The sequence below is a fragment of the Otolemur garnettii genome, unplaced genomic scaffold (assembly GCF_000181295.1).
Source record: "Otolemur garnettii isolate 467f Iridium unplaced genomic scaffold, OtoGar3 scaffold00007, whole genome shotgun sequence".
In the NCBI taxonomy this organism is placed as follows: Eukaryota; Metazoa; Chordata; class Mammalia; order Primates; family Galagidae; genus Otolemur; species Otolemur garnettii.
Window position 1 is genome coordinate 18,721,869 of NW_003852402.1, and position 21,975 is coordinate 18,743,843.

The following is a 21,975-nucleotide window of genomic DNA, read 5'->3' on the forward strand; positions in this document are numbered from 1 at the left end:
GAGGAAAACTTAAAGGAGGATATGGAAGCTTGGAAGGAACCACATATAAAATAAAGTGGCATTTATTCTTTTCTAATCACAACATAGTTTAATGAGGAGATTTGGCAGGGAGGGGGCCTTGGTTGGAATAAAGATGATCTATTAACCGAAGAGGCCAGTGTAGATTACAGTAGCCAAATAAACTGTAATGGCCTTTTCTAACTTACCAGCTGTTTCCTTTCTGTTGAATGGAAATAGAAAAACTAAACCTTCTAAACTCAATATGAAAATAATATTTTCAGACTCTAGAGAGCATGATCAGGTTCCTACAAGAGAAACGACTTAGCAGTGACTTAATAAGGCAGCCCCAGAATACAGATTCAAGGGACCAAACATGGAATGTTTAGCAGCCTTTCTAATGACATTCGCAGAGTTATTTTTATGCTTAATCAAATGAGTCTCAGACAGCTTTTGACTATGGAAAGGATGATACACAAATGTTTGTGCCAATTTCTGGTTATGCACTTTGCTTAAAAATTGACTTGGACTAGCTGAAATTTTGGCTGAAGGAGTTTCTTGGTGAGAGCACAGTATAATAGGCAGCCTTTTCGTCTGAATTGAGGGAGTTGTCACTTCACTTTGAGTTTCAGGGTTGTAAAAGGTCAGCTAGGTGACAAAGTGACAAATTCTCATTACACTACTTAACAAGATTTTATAGATTACATGTTGAAGTAGGCAATTTCCATTACCATTTTTGGGATGGGGAATACATTGAAATCCTCTATTAAAAGTATAATAAATGACTCATAACACAAAATTTAAGCATGTACCCTTAATTTGCTTTTGCCTTAGAAATATGAATTCATAATATATTAAAATTTACAACCTAAAAAGATGTAAGAAAACACTAAACTCAAAACATTTGTTTCACAAACAGAAGCTGTCAGATTTAGTTCAAATTAGAACACCTAAGAGCTGATTGGATTTATGATAGCCTCACCAATTTAGCTTTAAATTTTTCACATATATTATCTGTGTTATATACTGGAAATAAGACTAGGCCTCCTAAATACTCGTGGATGGGCCGTTTTCACTTCCATCAAACTTCTTGTCATTAATCTTACTTGTGATTAATGTGATGTGCTGGTTTCTAGGAAATACCTAGTCAAATAAAGCAAAGAAGGGAAAGGAAGACCCCAGAAAAATCTTACCAAAACTAATTCTTTTGAAGAGAAAAAAAATCATTTTTTCCTTGGCGAAAGTAATTTGGTTTGGCTTTCCACATGACCCAAATTCACCAGATAATTACCAGTTTTCTGTTTCTCTTCGTGCCATTTTGGTCTGGCCTTTGAATCCTGGGTGTACCCACAGTCCAAGGGATTAACTGAAAATTTCCCTTGACATTATTAAACCCATATACCATGCATTTTATGGACTGCTGCAGCACCCCAGATTGCCAGCACTAGGAAATGTGCTCAGGAGATTGGCCCAGGCCCCCAAGTCAGATAAAGGGGAAGGAGTTGTTGAAATAGACTAGTTGGGGTTACAAACTATGTGAGAGCAGGGATATGCATACCCTATATGCCATTTTATCTTAGCACTTAGCTCAGTACCTGGGAGGCACATAGAAAGGGCTAAGTTAATATTGCTTAAAAGTATATACAAATGAATGAATAGAAAATCAAATGAACAGCCCCAAAAAGTGGAGATAGTAAAAAGGTAACTTAACTCTTAATTATTACTAAAAAAACAAAAACTGTCAGAGTCCGATTTTGTCCACTCTGTACTCCCCCCCCACCCCCCACACGCACACACATTTGTCCTGAATTGGCTGAGCAGAGGAAGAACTACAATTAATAATCACTGAACTCTACCACAGACCAGGCACTGTTCTAAGTCTGTCATGTGTATGAATTCATTTAATCACTGCGAAGCTTATGTGGCAGAAGTCATGATTGTGCGATCTGGAAGACAAAGAAGCCAAGACTCTGAGAGTTTCATAAACTTCCTCAAAATTTCTCAGCCAATACCGGGAGAGAACCAGGATAGAAGCAGTCAGCCTGGCTCCAGAGATCACGCTCTCTATCACGATGTATTGACTTCTATAATGAACTGTAAGTAATGAGGAAGGCTGGTGCACCCAGTACAAATGTGGAGAGCTTACCCTGTCTACGTTAACTGTCTTCTGGGAACCATGCCTATATTTCATGGTGTTTATTAGTGTCCTTGACCACTGAAAAAGAGATATTCAAATGTGTAATTGCTTAACAAAATACAGGAACATTGTAGGGTATCACTTCTTAAAATCCATGGATTGACATGTAGGCAGATGTTTATGAAAGGTTCTCAACAGACAAGGCTGAGAGAAACAGTTAACACAGTTCTCCCCTAAATGATAATGCAAGGTCTGCAGGGCACACCATCCCTCTACACTTGCCTGCTCCCCTACACATGGGCCCTCAGGTCTGTCCTCCTTCTCTCAACCCTCAACCCACCACTTCTCTTCTCCCTCTTTAATCAGGTGACCACCACTTACTCTCTAGCTCCAACAGGGAGGCAAGATAATCTGGACCTTCCCCTATTCTTTTTGTGTCCAAACTTTACGTCATAGACTCTACAACCTGCTTCCTTAAAGACCTTCCCTTTGGATTCATAAGAGCTTTTCCCTCGCTCAACAAAACCTGGGTCTTCCAAATCAAAGCTTTAGTTTTCAAATCTATGCTTCTGCTATGGAGTGGAAGAATCTATTTTGTTGGTATCTTTTTGCTGCCTTACTCTAACAATGCTAACTTTCCTCAAGGCAATATAGATGCCCTTGGCTGAACAGGGAAGAAAGAAATGCTATAAATACAAGCAGAGATTAATATTTCTAAAACAAATCCAAAAACCTCCCTTTAACACAACTCTAAGCCACTCGTTGTAAGAAATCACCAAAGCATTATCATTCACCTTGGAGTGTTTTGTTTCATTTTCTTGTTTTGTCTTGCTACCCCGTCTCCATACCCATGGAAACAATTCTTAGATATGACCTCCTTTGCCCCAGAGTAGAAAAAGAGGTCTGGACCTTAGCTCTTGTCCTACATCTGCCATTAACTTGCTGCAAAACTTCGGCTAGCCATTTCCCCACACTGAGTGATCTTTCCCAGCCATGCAACCTATGGAACAATTATCCCATTCCCTATCTATGAGGCAATTGCTGTAGGCCTGACCCTCTCAGGGAAGGTATATATGCATTGCCTCTCTTGACCCTATGACAATCCTCAGAGCAAAGGAAACATTTTTGTCTCTGTTTTACAGATAAAGTAGCCAAGGCTTATCACAAAGGTGTAGTGATAAATTCAGATTTGCTGGGTTTTAGAACTCTTTCCACTCTTCACTTATATAGTATTTAGATCACTTTTTGCGTGTGTGTGTGTGTGTGTGTGTGTGTGTGTATGTGCCTGTGTTACTGCAGAGCTGCTATATCTATTATAAGGGCAACTTTAAAGGGCAAATACAAAGCCTGAAACACATCTATGCACAAAACTGGAAAGGGAACACCCACTAGTTAGTCACCTCAGTCAAAGAGCAGAACTATGGGGATATCATTGTTCAAGAAGATACGCAAAGCAAATAAATCTGAGCGAACAAGCAAACTCCCTTGGGTTCATCAATCAGAGTTAATTATGTTGATGGTACAATTCCTCACCCTGTTAAGACAAGACCAGAGTTGCAAAATCTCAACAAAAAAAAAGGGTGAAGCAGAGACCACAGCATACTGGCAAAAATCTGGTTTGCAGCAGCTTCTCATGCTGAACTTATTTCTGCCAAAATGATAAGGATCCCAGGCAGGCTCTCTGGGGAGGAAACTCCAGCATCCAGGGAGGGAGCCTAATTCGGAAAGAGACAATGAACCATATGCAGACTCTTGCATCCCTGACACAGCACAAAACTTCCTTTGCTCTGGATGGCAAAGTTGTTTTCCCACTGTGCGCGTGGGAGAGAGATGACGCATTCTGTGACAGTAACTGCGAACAGGTGGGGGGGAAAACAAGGGTCACTTCCAAGAGGCCTGTAAAAACTTTCCCTTTTCAAAGTCTAAGGAAATAATGTGGCTGCCCAAATGAAAACCTATCTGTTGCTATGCGTTCAGTGTACACCTTGCTTATCCACTCAAAAGTCTCAATTAAAATCACAGCTGTTATTTATGTATTGGGTTCAGACGCTCTCCCACAGCCATGGCAAAGGAACAAAGGAAAATACTCTTGCTGGTTGCTACACCTGCAACTGGGATGAATGGTAGCTGATGTCAGCTGCATTCATATTGTATCTGGAAGAATAATAATGCTTTTCATTTGCAGAGAGCTTTACAGTTTATGAAGCCCTTTTATGTGCATTTCATGCATTCATTAAAATTAAACATGGTACCTCCCTTACAGAAAATAAAACAAAGTGATCCTTTCACAAAAATCAGCTTCTGCAGCATGTAAGCTTTTTCAGACATCTCTGAGTATTTGTTGCATGGTCATAATAATGACCCCAAGATTTCCCACTCAACAATTTCTTCTCCGTTTTAACAACGGCAACAAATACACACCCACATGCACACAAAGCATGTTTCCCATTTTTAATTGATTTTTTCTTTTTTTTTTTGCTTATTGATTTGTAAGGGTCACTTAGTCATTATTGGTATGAGTTCTTTGTCAGATATATGATTTGTGACTATCTTCCAGCTTCTTGTGGGGTCTGTGATTCATATACCAGTTGTTGGCCCTGAGAGTTAGAAAAATTGCCAGTGATTCTTTAACCCAACCTCCTCTTTCACAGATGAGTAAAATGAGCCAAGAGAAAAATTCACATAGCTACTTAATGATAAAATAAAGATTAGAACCCCAATCTTCTGACTTTTTCTCCAAAGGAATAGCTAATATTCTGGGCTGATATTCTTGTTATAATAGTTCTGCAAATCACATATAGCAATAAGAAAAAAAAACCTACTGGCTGATGCAACAGCATGGATAAATCTCAGACACAATGTTGAGGGAAAATGTCAAACACATACACATATATATGTATAACACATATACACACAAGGCGTATACACATATACTGTGTGGATCCATTCGTGTAAACTTCAAAACTAGGTACAATATAATGGCAGTAATTAGATATATCCCTCAGGAGAGGTTAGCGACTAGGAAAAGGTGTGAGGGAACTTTTGCTAGTTGTCGAAGTATTCTATATCTTGATTTGTGAGATTACACATGTGGATACACATATAAAAATTCATCGAGCTGCACATATAAGATGTGTGTTTTACCATATGTACATTATACACCAGTAGGAAGGAAAGAAAATCAAAGCAAAATAGGGATTTAACTATTCCTCATTAACACGCTAGATAGTAATCAAAAGAGAATAATTCAGGCCCTCAAATGATTTTTAACATGAATTACTATTTTTGGCTGACTTTCACTATTACACAAACCATGAAGTTGTCAAATCTCTACTTTTTTTAATAATCAAGCTCTGCCTTGAGCAAGTTGTGGTTGCGATAACTGACCTTCAAAGTCTCTCCTAAGTCCAAATTCCTGGTATTTTTTTGAAAAAGAGATGCTAAAATATATATTTCCTTCTACTTCACATCTGTTCCCACCACGTATGTGCTTTAACCTTGAGCCACTGAAGTCCCAGGATCTCACTCCGGGATGGTGACTGGCTGTTTGTGAGTTCTCGGTCACCTCTCACCTCTCTCTCTTCTATGCCATTGTGTTCATCTCAAAAGTTCTCCTTTGTGTTCTGAAGGCACTGTAATCCACATAACACATTTCCTTCTGTTCCTGAACCTCAAGGACTTGGTTAAAGTCTATACCCCCAATCCCTAAACCTAATGTAGACTATGTAAATGTATAACCCTCACCACCAATTCCCTTCAATCTGGCTTCCTTGTAGCTTTGCCCAGCTCAGGATTTGCCTGGGATACAGATGAGGATTTCTTAACTGTGTCTCTGAAGGAAGCAACGGTAGTATTCAGAACCCAGTTACCAGGGAAGCAGATATTCTGAGGGCATAGCTGAGCCCATTTCAGGGAGATGTAGCAAAGCATCTCCTCTCCCAGCTCAAACAGTGTGCAAACCAGATTCAGGCTTGTTTCCTGACACCACCATTTAATGACACCCAAATAGATATCTGAACTTTTACCCCTTTGTCTCTCAACCACCTGAAAGTCAAAACCGAACTCCCAAATGTGGCATGGAAATCCCTTCAGGAACTTCTGAGAGTGGCATCATAATTCATAGCAGGTCCCTGTGTGTCTGCTTTGAGTTCCTGAACTTGAGGCTCTAGTACTGTGGTTCTCAACTTTATGTGGAATGGCTCTGGGCACTAGAATGACCAGGGAAGCTTTAAAAACCCAGATGCCCAGGCTACACTTTAAAGTCACTACAAGAGAATCTCTGGGGGGTGGGAATCCAGCGTCAGTATTTCCTAAAGCCCTTGGTGATTATAATGAACCCAGGGAGAGAAGAACTGCTTTATTTTTGGTTTAAGAATTACTGAGAGGGCTTGTAAAGAATCAAGGTTCCCAGGCCCCATCCCTGAGATTACAAATCAGTGAGTATGAGGTGGGGATCTTAAAATGTACATTTCCAGTGGGCTCCCTGAGGAATTTTGATGCAGATGCCCGAGGACCTCACTTGGTAGAAGCACTGCTCTTGCCCCACCAGGCTACTCAGCCCAAGTGCTGGATTAGATGGAACGCTCTCCTTCTCCTTGGATTTGTTTCGGCTTTGCTCTCCGCCTGGAATGCCCTCCCCTCTCCTCTGACCTCTGAGAGAACTTTTGATCACCTTCCAAATGTAAACTCTCCTCTGTGACTTTTCCTGACCCTTCCCTGGAGGAATTAATCACTCTCCCGTCTGAGTTTCCATAGCACTTTGTACATGCCTCTGCTAAAGCATTCATCACACAGTATTATGGTTGTTTCTTTATGTGTCTCTCACACCCTTTAAACTCTATTTTCCTTTTTTCATCTCGCCAGCACCTAGCACAGTGCCTGGGACGTAACTCAAGTCGGTAAATGTTTATTGAATTAAATGAAGTTGTTTGTGGAGTCTGTCATCGTATCAGGTATCCATCTGTGTGTGGCAAGAGTACAGACACTGGGATGGGGCACAGGAAAGATTGTAGTGCCAGAGAGGAGGGTCGGAGAGCTGCCAGCCCTAGCACCAGGGCTAGGGCACCACTCCTCTAACAAAACAGACTCAGGTTTGTTTCCTAACACCAGCAGAAACAAGAAAAATATGCAAGATGGTAATTGAAACTTAGAAATACATACGAAGTAGAACTCCAGACACATGGATGTGGTATATGATTATAAGAATAAATGGGGCCCTGGTTATTTAAATTAAACCAAACTCCTGAGCCAAAAGCCAAACCAAAAATCAAAATCTCCATGAGATATACACTGAGAATTTGAATATTGAACAAGAGTCCCAAGTGATTCTTATGATCAGTCAAGTTTGCAGAGTACAGGGCTCAGCCAACTTCAGAAGTGCCTAGAGAGGGTAGAAAAGGTTTTAAATGGAGAGGAAACCCATCATCCTTGGGCCCTGATGGCCTGCCCTGGAAATTCAAAAGCCCACTTTTCATTAGAAGCTTTACATTTGTGGGATAGTGGCCAATGTTTTCTCTGAGTCTCAAAAGACTACATCTGACTTTTAGAGAACCTCAATAGTGAGCTTGGGGTTAGCAGATTGCACTTTTCTATCTATTCTACCCCCATGCATCTTGGAGATGAGGCAGGGGTGAGCACAAGGTGAGGAACATTGGGGAGAGAGGGAGCAAAGGCTGAGAGGCTGAGGAAATGAAACTAGCACTAACAGGGTGGAAAAATAATCAGAACATGAGCAACAGTCAACCCTGTCTCTCCCAAACTACACCAAGATAAAAGCTGTGGTTCCAGTAAAGTTTTGAACTCCAGGAAGGGAGGGGAATGTGTGTTATTACCTGGAGTCAGTCAAACTGCAAATTCTTAGGGTGCAATCCCCCAGACTTCTCTCACGTCTGACATTACCTGCAAGTTTGGGGGGAGTCCCCAAACCACCCTCACATTTGACAATTCACTAGAAAAATCCACAGAACCCACTAAAAGCTATTATATTCACAGTCACAGCTATTACAAGGAAAGGATTAGAATTAGCCAACGGGAAAAACACACAGAACAGTTTAGAAGGAAATGTAAAGAAAGGTTCGGTTGTCCTCAGGATGCATTACACTTCCAGTATTAAGGTATAACAATACGGAGTATTACCAATAAGGGACTCAGCATTCAGAGTTCTTATTGAGGCTTTATTACATAGGCTAATTGCTTTATTAATTGCTGTCATGATTGAATTCCCGCTCCAGCTGCATTTCCTCTTTCTTGAAGGTTGGAGGTTGGGCTGGAGGAGGCTTGAGGGAGAACAGGGCAGATATGCCTAACCTTTGCCACCCTTTGAATAGAGTTAATGCTTTTAATGCTTACAGAATCACCACTGGGTTTTCCATGGCACAATAGGGCCTTCACCCATACTGTATAGTTACAGGGTCAGTTGGAGAACAGAGTAAACTAATATAGCCTTACTGAGAGTTTGGGATGGAAATAAAGACATTCAAATACATATAACATGACTCACCTATATTTTAGTAAATAACTCAATTAGGACTCAATGTTTTAAAAAATCTATCAATCAATTGCTTTTGGGTTGAAAAGAGCACCAGTACTATTCCAGGGATTAAGCCACTATCTGTGGGAATACTACAGAAACATGAAATACAGTCAAAGATCCCAGAAATTATAATCTAATTGTGGAAAATAATTCAGATAGATGAAATAGGCAATTTTCCAATGAAATATAACAGAGCATGTCAAACTCACTAATAAGGATAATGACCCATGAAGAGAGACGTGGGGGATGAGTATGTGTAAACTTAGAACTATGTGGAAGCAGAAAAGAGTTTGGAACCCTGCTGGAATAACGTGCCTAGCAGTATATAATTAAGGGCTTAAAAGTGAGATACAAACTACACAAGTGAAATGTGCTGAAAGGGAAGACCAGTAAAGCCTGAGAAAACATGAAGAGTTTCTGGAGAAATCATAAAGTAGCAATGATTTGAAGCAGGGTATTTGGACAGAACAGTAGGAAAAACAGGCCACCTCAACTATCCTTCTGGACAGTAAAGTATTAATGCTGTATCTAGAACCAGCCATCTGAGCAATAGTGTGTACATCCTGATAATGAAAGCACCAGGGCCAGACACAGTGGCTCACATCTGCAATCCTAGCACTCTGGAAGGCCGAGGCAGGTAAATCGCCTGAGCTCAGGAGTTTGAGACCAGCAGAGCAAGAGTAAGACCCCATCTCTAAAAATAGCTGAGCATCATGGCAGGTGCCTATAGTCCCAGCTACTTGGGAAGTTGATGCAAGAGAATTGCTTAAGTCCAAGAGCTGGAGGTTGCTGTGAGCTGTGACACCATGGAACTCTACCCAGGGTGACAAAGTGAGACTCTGTTTCCAAAAAAAGAAAGAAAAGTACCAAGCCAAAGCTTTAGGATGGCATTCAGAAACTGATATGTTGAGGCAAATGACACATTCATTCATCAGGATGCTGGGATGCCGGGCAATAACAAAGATATTAGGCCTTTTCCTACCATCTTTATGAAGCAGTTGCTGGATAATCAAAATATATCACGTGGAGAAGAATATGTTACATGAAATAGAGATAGAGATGAGAGAGAGAGACAGCTGTTAGCTGGAAAAAGAAAGAAAAGTGATCAGAAGAGAGGTTTAGGGGCACTTCCTGAGAGGAGGTATCACCATAAAAGCATTCTAGGAGCAGAACAAGCCATTGGCACAATTCTGAATGACTGCAGGACTTGGAAGATGGCAAAGGTCCCTAAACAATTTCAAACTCCCTAAAACACCTACCCTTATACAGCTATTTGAATTTTGAAGGATTCAAACATCTTAGTCTGATTTCCAAAGCTTTTCATGATCTGTTAACAAATCCTTCCCCTGCCACTAATCAATATTTAAAATCGTTTACTCAACAAATGTTTGACCTCCTCCACTATTCTTGTCTTAGAAGATTCACCAAATAAAAAGATTCTCTCTCCATGAAGATTATATTCTACTGGTAAGGAACAGAAGAGAAACACATATACGTCGAGTATCTACTATGTAATATAGTTGCCAGTTCTGTGATGGAAACTAAAGCATTGATAAGGGGAGAGATAGAGAATGGGGTGATACTGCTTATACTGGTGGGCATGGAAGTTTCACTAACAGGGTACATTTGAGCAGAGATCCAAATGAAGTGAGAGATTGAACCATGTGACTATGTGGTGGGTGGAGGAAGATTCCAGGCTAGAGGAACAGCTGGTACAAATCCTTAAGGCCAGAATCAGTCTTACCTATATGTTTAAAAATGACAGGCAATGGAATGAGTGGAATGAAATAAAGTAATAAAGGTGGGCACATGCCAGTTTACGTGGTCTTTCATGCACCAGAATAGTTTTGATTTTATTATGGGTACAGAAGAAAATCTTTTGGAGGATTTCCTTTATGACCTTATGTGGTCAGAACTGGTTAAATGTAAATATTTCCTACTCTTTCCATGTCTGATCTCAAACCATCACTTCCCTGGTAAAGGGATTAGAGTGAATATTTATTATTTCCACCCTCCACTACTCATCCTATCTACATTCCTTTAACTGTCTCTTCAGATGGCCAGGGTTGCTAGGGTGAAGTGATACAAAACTTTACTCCTGAAGGATCTGAGTTTTCAGTGGTTCATGGCTGTAGAGAATATCTATACTATTCCTTTAACTTGATATTGGTCAGGGATATTCTAGGAGGTTCCTATGGATTTCATTCATATTGTTCTCTGATCCCACTATTTATTAAAATATGTATCAGAATGTTTGATAACATATTCACCCCACCCAAGACTGTGGCCCATATTTTCTCTGCCAGGTGATAAAAGAACCCTGAAATAGCAGGGTGCCAATTGCTGGTATTCCCTCTGGTGAAAGCATTTCTTCTCCGAATATTAAAACGTCTACACAAGTGTTGCCCACGATCATGGGTACAATATTAAGTGTAATTATAACAAATGAGACTCCTATTTCCTCACCTTTGTACATACATTCATATTTTCTGCCAGAGCCTGAACCATATATCAAACGCAGGTAAACCTATGCCTTACCTCTAAGATGGCTCCAACATTTCAAGATTTTGACTTCAACTTGGTACCCTAAGTCTTACCTCAGCCATTCCACTGTTTTGTAAAGATAGATGAGACCTTGAATTTTGATAAGTGTTAACTTAGCTTTCTCTCCTAAGAAAGTGAGTTTCTTGCAAAGCAACATTGGATGGGATACTGTGATAGTAAATAAAATGTCTAGAATATTTACAGATGACAGAATTTGCAAAAGCATGGATGGGAGGTGAAGGAAGTAAATCCAAATCCACAGTGTCCATCTTAGTGAGGACATACTCCTTGCCCTTCCCCAAAGGAAGGAGTCAAATGTGGTTAACCTGTCACCATGTAAATGGCCAGACTTCTTGGAATGATATTAGATAGGAGTGTCAGAATTGGCCACAAGAGCTGGCAGACTGGTCATGCCAAGAAAGCCTAGGCTAAAGGCCATTCATATAATTAAGCAAGTGTGTCAGTTACTGCCACCATGGCCATTTAACTGATAAGTCCACTGACCACCACTGGCATAGCTGAGGACAGAGGTTTACTGAGTGACACTCAAGGGGCAGATCATACTAATCACCTAAGAGCCATGGGAGGCCTTTTGGTAAATACTAGGATGACACAGAACTCAAATATTGTATACCCATTACGAGAAACATATCAGATTGAAATAAACCTGGGCATATCTGATTGTCTGGTTTTATATGTCAGAAAAACCTGTTCAGAATTTTAATTTTTGTAATTATTGTTTAGTTTTAGATATCAGAAAGATTTTTAACAATTTAGCAAAAAATCAAATTGGGTAGCTCAAAAATCTCTAGGAAAGTCAGTAGACCAGATTCAGATCCTACACATTAAGGAATCGTGCTCAAAACCATGCTATAGAAGCCCCACTGGTGACGACACTAACTCTAAAGGAGCCACACTCCAGCTCCGGGAATTGCAGATAGACATGCAGCCACTGTTGTCCCTTGCAATCAAAGGTATCTGCTATTGCTGCCACTCATCATTGACGAGTTGACATTTGATGTTCTGCATCTATCCCTAGTTTGCTATTGTGTTTATTTGTTTTATGAAAAGACTTTTTTTTCTAATAGCAAAGTCAGAAATATAACATAGAGCTCATACCATAAACCAGGAGTCCTCAAACTACAGCCCGCAGGCCAAATGTGGCCCGCCTAGGACATTTATCCAGCCCGCCGGGTGTTTTTGCCATCGCTGCCTGTCCTGCTTAGCAGCCGACTTGTCCCAGGGCTGCAGTCTGGCCCTCCAACAGTCTGAGGGACAGTGAACTGGCCCCCTGTTTAAAAAGTTTGAGGACCCCTGCGCATAAACCAAAGAAAAGAGGAAAACAAATGATGAACTGGTATTCCAAAATTACCAGTGCATGGGAGAATCTCAAGAATCTTGACTGGTATTTATAAAAGGTAGAGGTCACTGAGAGAGGGTAAGTACACTGTATCCCTCATAGGGCCAAAACCCCAAAGAAGCCAGAGAAAGCAACTCATGGTATAGTCAGGGAAACCTAACTATTACCTGGTTTCCCAAGTGTGTAGCTTGAGGGGATATTTTGCATGGAAAATGTAGGTCCAGCATGAAGATAATCTAGCAACAACTGAAGGACATGTAGTAATGAGAGTCTAGTCATAAAAGCAGACAGCATCTGAGGCATTTCAAACAGAAACAATTTAATACAGGGAATTGTTTACAGAGAAGATAAAACAGCTAAAAGGCCAAACAAAAGATGGCAAAGCAACTCAAACATTAGCAAGACCAGAAATCTGCCACCAATCCTAGGGCTGAAGGGACATGGAAAGAATATTGCATTGCCACGACCTAAAACTAAAGCAGTTTGTTCAGAGTTACAACCATAGCAAGAGCCACTTTACAGGAGTTAAAACACAAAGGATTGTGTTGCCCAATAGGAGCTGAAATTGCATGAACAAACAAAAAGTAGCCATTGCTAGAATCCTCACTTGAGGCAAAAAGGAGGAATACTCTAGTTCATCCTGCTCTCCAGGGCCTCCTGTTAACCAAACTGACTTGAAAACCAGTTGGCAATGGAACATGGGAAATTCGGTCCCTGCAATACAGCTGGCATGAGCTCTTCAAAGGGTCTAGCAGAAGACACAGAGTCCACATAATAGAAACTGTTGAGCTTGACCTTCTGATTCACAGCAGGCTTCAGCACCAGTACCAGGCTGGAAGTATGCATTCTCTCCCGGGCCTTGTGGCTGGAATATGAGTCATCATTATAGAGTCACACATGTGTGACTAGTGGTTATTTTATAAACTGTGGCTAAAACATCAATGGATGCTGCTATAATCATGAAGTTACCACATTGGGTCCTGGGGTATTAAGGTATAGGATCACAGAGGCACCTAAGTGTGTCTTCCGGTAGGAATTATGGGTCCTAAGAATGCACACTCAGCAAACGCCCCCTATTTTATATCACCCCTAGCCTTTAGTGAGACTTGTTTCCTTAAAGTTGACCTTAGTAGGGTATAACTTCATCAATTCTCATACCCAGTCTTCTGCTGGACAAATGCAGTGTTAGTGGCTTAACCCTTCAGGCAGCCAGAGTTCTAAGAAGATGTCTGAAGCTAGGAGATGAAAGAAACAATGAACAATCCATTGCACATGCTAGTTGGCTTTTTAGAAGAAACCCTGTCTCTGGAGCAGGGTCCTTCAGATTCTCGCATGCAACTGGTTTGCTTTCTTCTAGGGGAATCTCCCCAAGGAATACGTGGATAAAGAAGACATCCTAAGCACTCAGCATTCGGAGAGAAGGGAAACATTTATTGGAGGGCTTTCCTATGCAAGATGTAGCCTTGTCACTTCTCAAATATACTTTGTCATCAGTTTATACCACTTCTCTCTGAGGTAGAGGGTGGTACCCCATTACAGATGAACATCAGATAACTAAGGCAATTTCCTAAGGATATATAAGTAACGAGTGGTTCTTTGGTTTGAATTTTTTCCCCAAAATTTATGTGTTGGAAACTTATCTCCCAGTACAACAGTGTTGAGACATGGAACTTCTAAGAGATGGTTAGGTCATGAAGGCTCTGCCCTCAGGAATGGATTAATGCCATATAAAGGTAGTAGATTCCTTAAGAAGAGATGAGTTTGGCATCACTCCCTTCACCTTTCCTACATGATGCCTTCTGTCATGTTATGGCACAGCAAGAAGGTCCTCACCAGATGCAGCCTCTCAGTCTTGGACTTCCCAGCTTCCAGAACCATGAGCCAAATAAATTTCTGTTTATTATAAATCACCTCATCTTTGGTATTCTTTTATGACAGCACAAAAAAGATGTTAGGTAAATGGAGAACCCAAGTTTGAGGTAACATCACCCAAGACCATCTCCTAGAAAACATTTGGGAAGCCTCCTTCAGTAGAAGGTAAGAGGCAAGTCAAGGAAGTCTTGGGGTCTAGTGATCTAAATTGGGAGAATCAAAGTACCTGAAGGCTGAATCTGATCTGATTCTATGGGATTCATAAAGATTGCAAGGGAAAAATAGATAGGGATTCATGACACTGAGTTGACAGAGGCTTATGGAGCCTCGTGTAGCCTTTTTTGTCTTCCAAACTTTTCCTGTATATGCTCTGGATTATCAGTGACCCTTCGATGTAGCCTAAACAATGGAAACATTATGGCAAATTACACAATGCCATCACATGAAAGCAGCCTACTTAGGATGATGGATTTACCAATTAGTGTTTCCTATGACTCACCTCATCTGAGGGTTGGAGGAAGGAGAGGAGGGAATCGTTCCCACTCCCAAGTTGCTTTCCAGCACAGTATATTTCTCCTGCCCCTTCTCCCACCCCACTGACACTTGACTCAGCTTCCTCTAGAGTGGTCTCTCTCACACAGTGTCACTAGACACTAACTCTGGGCAAGGCTCCTGTGAGGACATTTCAGGGTCCAGCTTTCCAGAGTTGAGTGGACTGCTACACTGCAGGTAAGCTCAGCACATCCTCACTTTCTAGATAAAATAACATTTGCAAAGCATGAGACAATCCCTTCCTGGCATGGCTTGTCACTGCTGGTCCCCTCAGTCTGCTGGCCTTCCAGCAAGGCCTTGAGTGTTAGTCCCCTGGCTTGGGGACACTGAGGTTTTATCTCTTTTTAATTTGTTCCATTTCTACCTTCTGGCCCCAGGCTAAACTATTGTTATCTGAGAAGGGTTAGGGCAAAGATAATGGGGGGGGGGGGGCGGCAGGGAGAGGCCTTGCACTTTGGGTTCTTTCCTGTTATCTATCTTCTCCCTCCAGCCTATAACCTAGGTCCTTTTAGAGGATGTCCTTTTTCCTGTCTCTGGACTAAATAAACTGGGATTGTCTCTGACTTTTCGTCCTCAGGGATTTGACTGTGATCCTGCTGTATTCTGCATCCTCTCTGATCTTGTCCTTCTTCCTGCCTCAGGTTTTCTCCCCTCCCCTCAGCCCCTAGGCTTGCTTTTCCTGCTCTCTATTCACTCCTGTTCCCTCCTCTCTCAGGTTATTGACCCAGGAATTCAACTCATCACTGGCTGTATTTTATACAAAGAAACTTGGCATTCACTGCTCACACATGACACAGCTGTGGGTCCTGACCTCCTCCCCCTACCTAGACAAAGCCATTTTCCTTAACAATCCTGTTCCTAGCTTTACAGTACTCGTCTGCATGTGAAAACAACAGTTATTGATTCCTACCACACTAGTAAAGTACTTGATGACACTTCTATATTTCAACAAAACATTTTTAGCCAATCACTGCTTTTTCAGGGCTCCATGCATTCTTTCCTAAAGAGAACACTGGCAAATACCCACAGGAAATCAGAACTATTCCAGAAAATACATGCATATAAAATGTTTTGGTGTCATCTTAGCTAGTATATACCCAAGAACACGTTTCTTGCCTCTCCTCTTTGGTGTCTCCAGATCTTAAAACACTACCACAAACCTGCACAATCGCTTGGGAAAATTTTACTGGTACATACACGGGCAAGTCCATTAAAAGAAAAATTTATGTTAATCAGTGTCAAAAGCCAAAATGAAAAAATGTTTTTCAGAATGAGAAAGAAGCAAGTAACTACAAAGTCATGCAGAGTTCTGGAAAACTTCAAGGAATGATGTAGTGGGCCAAGTGAGAGAAAGTGGAGGCAGGGTAAACTGACTTTTGTAAATGGGTTTCTTGTTAAGTCAGAGAAACTCAGCTAGAATCAGTTCCCACGTGCACTGTAAAATTTAAACCATAACCTAAAGTGACTCTCAGGAAATTGAGCTACTAGAGAATAAAATATTTCAGGGAAACAGAGTTTTAGAGCAGGAAGGAATTTTAAAGATCAGTTATACAAACAGACTGCAGTAAGATGGGCTGCATAAAAACAGTATCTGTACTGGATATTACAGTGACAGCTGTGTATTGTAGAAAATTTACAAGGTGACATCCTCCAGGCTAAGTGCTTTTTTGTACATCATTTTATTTCATCTCATAATAGCTCTATAGTAGGTATTACTATCATCCCCATTTTCCAGATGAGGAAACAGAGACTCTGATAAATTAAGTAACTCATTAGAGTTTCAGGTGGAAAGCAGCAGAGCTAGCTAGAGTTTCATATGGAAGCAGCCTGACTTTGCAAGAGCTCTCAAGACCTCTCAACCAGCAAACTAACCATCACAAGAGCCTGATCGATTCAAACTTCTGGTTAAACTGCTCAGATAAAAAAAACAGATACATTTAGTAAGGACTTTTGAGTTTCTGCTTTCTGGATGAATGGTGCTTATATTAGTTGGAATAATTTAGGTTGTGGCACCTTAACAAACACTCCCCAAATCTCTATGACACACAGTCACTAAGGTTTATTCTCACTTATGTCATATTGGATTGGTAATGAGTTTGGCTTCACATTAGCCTCACTCAGGACTCAGGCTGGCAGACTTCCACCCTCTGGAATGCTCTTGGTCACCATGACTAGTGGAAGGGAAGATGGTGACTCACGTACTAGACCTAAAGGCTTCCACCTAAAGATGATGCTTATTGATTCTGCCCACATTTCATTGGTCAAAGCAAGTTATGGGGCCATATCTAATTTCAAAGACATGGGAAAATGCAATCTAACTATGAGGATCACTTGCTAATATGTTATATGTCACAGAATGCTGCAGGAAGAGGAAGTCTGGAAATACCTGAATAGTTCTAATGCCTACCTCAATGCCAAATTCATAAAATTTTCTTGTGAACTCAACTTGACTCTGGTCATGTGGATGACCTCTGTAGTAGGAATTTGTTCATGTTTGTGAACTTCATGAATAAATCTAATTTCAAATTATTTCCTACCTCTGTGACTCTTTTAGAACACTAACTATACCTCCTCCAAGTACAAAACTACCTAGGTGACATTTCAGACCACATTAATAAAAGCAAGATTTTATGTTCCAAATACCAAGTGAAAAAATTGAGACTTTGACATAAGATCACATATGTAGAAATTCCTAGCATATTTTCTGGCATAAAATAAGCACTCAATAATTGTTAGCTTTCTCAGACATTTCAGGTTAATTCTAATTAATTCCAATTCACCTTTCTACGAGAAACACATACATCTCAATAGTAGCCAAAAATTGCTGAAGTCTAGGAACCCTTCTGTCTGTAATACTGATTACCAGACACGTGACATATTATGAATTATAAAGACAAAAATGAATGACCCTGGGGGATGTCCCAAAGCTCTTCCCTAGAGAGAAAATGTTGAAGAGAAATTAATTCTCTGGACCATAGTTATTTTTACACAAGCAGAACTTCCTAAAGCATGGCTCTTTCTAATTAACTAGGACAGTTTTCAAAAACTTTTAACATGTGCCGGTCATCATCACCACCCTCTTTGTCATGCAATTACACATTTGTACAGAATTCTGGAGGGAAAGGTGGATAGAAGACAATAGAGGTTGTTTCCTCAGGAAGAAAAAGCAAAATCACAATTGGCACAATGGAATTTTCCTAGTAACTGCCAGAAAGACAAGCATGGCTGTCCCAAGGCAAAATGCAGGAAACCCCACATAAAAGTGAACCTTGGTAATCAGAATTGTAGATCTTGAGGGAAACCCATGGTATGAGAGCAATTCCCTTTGAGAATTTAGAAAACAAACAAGGGCAGTGCCAATCGCATAATTCTACTCATTCCTTTTCTGATTAAAACCAGGATCAAAGGAATGCCGGTCTACTAGAAAAAAGAATGGGGATATTTTACTGGCCTTACCCATGCTGAAGACATTTGATGATAGAAGATTCCCCCTGACTTTACTCTACCTTACTTGACCCCAGATATGAATACCTCCAACTGAAACCTTGCTCCTAACATTTTTCAACATGAAGAAATGCTTGCTGGAGGAACTTTCTAGCCGGATACCCTTGAATGCACTTCCTGATGAAGTGGGAGATGCACCAGCTGCCACTACAGATGCTGAAAGAACGGGAAACAAGTGAAGCTGATTGTAATAATATGTTGCACAAGACTAAAGGAGCTATAGTGGTGGAGAGCCCCAGTACAGTGTATAGGTACCACCCTACTAAGCAAAGCCAAGGCAAAATTTGGCCCATTGCTCCAGCACAACTAGAAAGATCACTTACTAATATGTTACATGGCATGGGAGCACTGCAGAACATCTCCTAAACAGAAAAAGAAATAGGACCATTAAGGAGAAACTGAAAGTTGTCTGTTCCTCGAGATTATGATTGGCAATTTAAGTAAATTGTATAGGCTGTGATTTCAGAGACATGGAGGAGGCTCTCAGCCAAGAAATGTATCATTTTACTACTTGCAAATGCCTTCATTTCCTTCATTAGGGATGTATCTCTTTGATCTAAGTCTTATTCTGTTGTTAAAATAAAAACTCAGGCCATGGTAAATCAGCATCAAATCATTTTTATACCTTACTATGAATTAATTAGTACATTAGAATCCTATTCGAGAGATGTGTCAACACCTCCTAGTAGCAAAATGGGGAAGAAAGAAAAATAAAAGGGTGTTTCATGTCTAAGGCAGATTTTACAGAATGAAGGAACAGAGGAGACATAAAAATCAGAGGTTGGGAGTTAGGTTTCCATGAATGTAATAGAAAAAGGAAAACAGATGGGGAAGAAAAGGTAAAAAAAATTATTCCTTCATTTGAATGTTTTGTTTGTCTCAGTAAATTTATTGAGTCATTTGCAAATAAATGGAGTTTTTTAAGGCTAAGAGACACTAACATTTCAGGCCAAAGATGAAGAAAATTAGCATTGTCTTATCTTATTCTTTTTTCTGTCTTATTTATTTATTTATTTTTGAGATAGAGTATCCCTCTGTTGCCTGGGCTAGATTGCCGTGGCTCGTAACCTCAAACTCCTGGGTTCAAGCTATTTTCCTGCCTTTAACTTTTGAGTAGCTAGGACTTACAGTGCCAGCCATAATGCCCGGCTAACTTTTTCTATTTTTAGGAGAAGACCATGTCTTGCTTTTGCTCAGGTTGGTCTCAAACTTCTGAGCTCAAAGGAGACTCCCATTTGGCTTCTCAGAGTGCTAGGATTACAGAGTGTGCCACCAGGCCTGGCACATCTTATTCTTCTCACCTATTGTAACTGCCTGAAAAGCAACCAGACTCATGGGAGGTAATAAATATTTTTTCATGAATCAATAAATAAATGAATAAATAAAACCGAAGCTCCAAAACTAAATAAACAACATTTCCTTTAAACTTACCATAGGAGAGACTGTGTACTTAACTCCAGTTGTACCCTTATTGCTCAAAACGTATCCAGGCATTATTCTGAGAACTTCTAAAGTGACAAAGTCAATTTAAAATCATCAGTGGTGCCAAGTTATCTCCTCATAGTGATGTATTTAGTTTTGTCTTGCTGTGTTATTGTTGTTGCTGCTGCTGCTATTGTTACAAGTCCAATAGCAGGTAAATTTTCAAGATTGTCCTTTTTTTTTGCAGTTTTTAGCTGGGGCTGGGTTTGAACCCACCACCTCTGATATATGGGGCCAACACCCTACTCCTTGAACCACAGACTCTGCCCCTGAGATTGTCCTATTTTCTAATCAAAAATGAGATTTAATGTTATGAAAAAGTTAGACTATCTTGCTTCTGTGGCATGAGCAAATCTAAAAAGGAATCCCACCCACTCCACGAAAGTTCTAAACAATTCTTGGGCCAATTGGCTACTTTGAAAGAGGACTTATTTGAATATCTAAATTTTGGGTTTATATGCCATTAAACAAATGAATGAACAAAAACTTACATTAAAATCATACTATTTTACCTTTTATCATTCATTAAGATCATCATAAAAAACATAACATCTTAAAAGTATACGCTCCAGTTGGAGAGGACAGTCATACATACTTCATCACTTCAATTCACTCCCTGAGATCTAGCAGAGGCAATAAATATATTTAGGCAAAAAAAAAAAAAAAAAATACCACATTTGTACAGTAAGGATTCCCACATATACTTCTCCAACTCTGGCCTATCCTCTGAGCTCTGGATTTTTAAATGTGTAATACATATCTCAAACTCAAAATACCTAAAAAAAAAAAAAAAAAGAAAGAAAAAATGCCTTGAATTCCCTAGTCTTCTCCATCTTAGTTAATGGTTCCATCATCCACCAGTTGCTTAAGCCAGAAATCTAGGCATCAGCTTTGATTCCATTCATTCCTTTAATCCCCAGACCCTATTTATCAGCAAGTCCTGTAGACCAGTTCCAAAATATTTTTTAATCTTCTACTACTCCTATCTCTCTGCTATTCTCATCCTAATCCAAGTTGAGAATACTTGGGCCAGCACAATAGCTTCCTCACTGGCTTTCCTGCTTCCATTCTTGCCTATACAAATATCATCAACCAGACTGATCTCTTGAAAATGTCAATCAGGCAATGTTAACTCTCTAAGACATCCCAGAACTTTTTTATTTTGGGGAGGCCAAATGATCCTTTATTGAAACATTTTCCCTTGTACTTTTTAACTAGCAGGGCATTCCACAAGCACCATTATTGATGTCATCTATGTCATGATGGTGGCTATCAATATTGCAGCCCAAGGACTGGGCCATCCCCAGAACCTCTTTAATGGTTCCAGAGAGTTATCTGGCTAAAGATCAGTGCTGCATCTGTCTGGCAATGTTGACAATCTCATCAAAAGTGATATTTCCGTTGTGTTTAATGTTTTTCTGTTTCTTTATGTCTCTCGGTGGTTTCTTGAGGGCAGAGGCAGAAGGTACCATTTCAATCTGGGCCTGTCTGTTCTGGATAGTCAGTTTCACCATAATACTCAGACCCTTCCAGTTACCAGTTGCCTTGGCAATGTCATCACCAACCTTTTTTGGAAAACCCAGGGCGCTGATCTTGTGGGCCAGGGCAGACATGACACTGTCACTGGTGCATCTTAGGTACATGACTTTGATCTCACTGGGGTCAAACTTAGGCAGCATGGTGGAGGCAGCTGGTGTCAGATGAACCTGGATTCGGAATGACTAAAGAAAGTTGCACCAGGGCCTCCTCCAAAACCGAAAGCTCCCACACTTTAAAATGTAATCTGCCCTGGCCTCTGCCCCCTCTTCAGCTCCAACAACTCTAGTTCTTACCTGCTGTGCTCTAATCCCCACTTCCCTTCCACTGTGGCCAGAACCACTAAGTTTATCACAGACCCAGCCTTTTACACTTTCTCTTCCTTTCTAGAATTCCCTTCCCCCAAATCTTCACGTCTGATTCCTTCTCATTATCAGGATTTTGTTCACATGTCGTCTT

General features: G+C 40.4%; 1 pseudogene; it reads right to left on the reverse strand.

Moving 5' to 3' along the window:
• Window positions 1–21,190: 21,190 nt before the first annotated feature.
• LOC100951404 lies at window positions 21,191–21,659 on the reverse strand (annotated as a pseudogene).
• Window positions 21,660–21,975: the final 316 nt, after the last annotated feature.